Source organism: Nycticebus coucang, chromosome 8, assembly GCF_027406575.1.
Source record: "Nycticebus coucang isolate mNycCou1 chromosome 8, mNycCou1.pri, whole genome shotgun sequence".
NCBI lineage: Eukaryota > Metazoa > Chordata > Mammalia > Primates > Lorisidae > Nycticebus > Nycticebus coucang.
In genome coordinates this window covers 121,722,602-121,724,048 of record NC_069787.1, presented here as the reverse complement: position 1 = coordinate 121,724,048, position 1,447 = coordinate 121,722,602, and positions in this window count along the sequence as shown.

The window sequence follows — 1,447 nt, the reverse complement described above, 5'->3', positions numbered from 1 at the left end:
TTGGCGATTGTAAATTGAGCTGCAATAAACAGTCTAGTACAAGTGTCCTTATGATAAAAGGATTTGTTTCCTTCTGGGTAGATGCCCAGTAATGGGATTGCAGGATCAAATGGGAGGTCTAGCTTGAGTGCTTTCAGGTTTCTCCATACTTCCTTCCAGAAAGGTTGTACTAGTTTGCAGTCCCACCAGCAGTGTAAAAGTGTTCCCTTCTCTCCACATCCACGCCAGCATCTGCAGTTTTGGGATTTTGTGATGTGGGCCATTCTCACTGGGGTTAGATGATATCTCAGGGTTGTTTTGATTTGCATTTCTCTAATATATAGAGATGATGAACATTTTATCATGTGTTTGTTAGCCATTCGTCTGTCATCTTTAGAGAAAGTTCTATTCATGTCTCTTGCCCATTGATTTATGGGACTGTTGGCTTTTTTCATGTGGATTAATTTGAGTTCTCTATAGATCCTAGTTATCAAGCTTTTGTCTGATTGAAAATATGCAAATATCCTTTCCCATTGTGTAGGTTGTCTCTTTGCTCTGGTTATTGTCTCCTTAGCTGTACAGAAGCTTTTCAGTTTAATGAAGTCCGATTTCTTTATTTTTCTTGTTGTTGCAATTGCCATGGCAGTCTTCTTCATGAAGTCTTTCCCCAGGCCAATATCTTCCAGTGTTTTTCCTACGCTTTCTTGGAGGATTTTTATTGTTTCATGCCTTAAATTTAAGTTCTTTATCCATCTTGAATCAATTTTTGTGAGTGGGGAAAGGTGTGGGTCCAGTTTCAGTCTTTTACATGTAGTTATCAAGTTCTCCCAACACCATTTATTGAATAGGGAGTCTTTCCCCCAAGATGTTCTTGTTTGGTTTATCGAAGATTAGGTGGTTGTAAGATGTTAGTTTCATTTCTTGGTTTTCAATTCGATTCCAAGTATCTATGTCTCTATTTTTGTGCCAGTATCATGCTGTCTTGACCACTGTGGCTTTGTAGTACAGACTAAAATCTGGTATGCTGATGCCCCCAGCTTTATTTCTATTACTAAGAACTGCCTTAGCTATACGGGGTTTTTTCTGGTTCCATACAAAACGCGGAATCATTTTCTTCAAATCTTGAAAGTACGATGTTGGTATTTTGATAGGAATGGCATTGAATAGGTAGATTGCTTTGGGAAGTATAGACATTTTAACAATGTTGATTCTTCCCATCCATGAGCATGGTATGTTCTTCCATTTGTTAATATCCTCTGCTATTTCCTTTCTGAGGATTTCATAATTTTCTTTATAAAGGTCCTTCACCTCCTTCATTAGGTATATTCCTAGGTATTTCATTTTCTTTGAAACTATGGTGAAGGGAGTTGTGTCCTTAATTAGCTTCTCATCTTGATTGTTATTGGTGTATACAAAGGCTACTGACTTGTGGACATTGATTTTATATCCTGAAACATTACTGTATTTT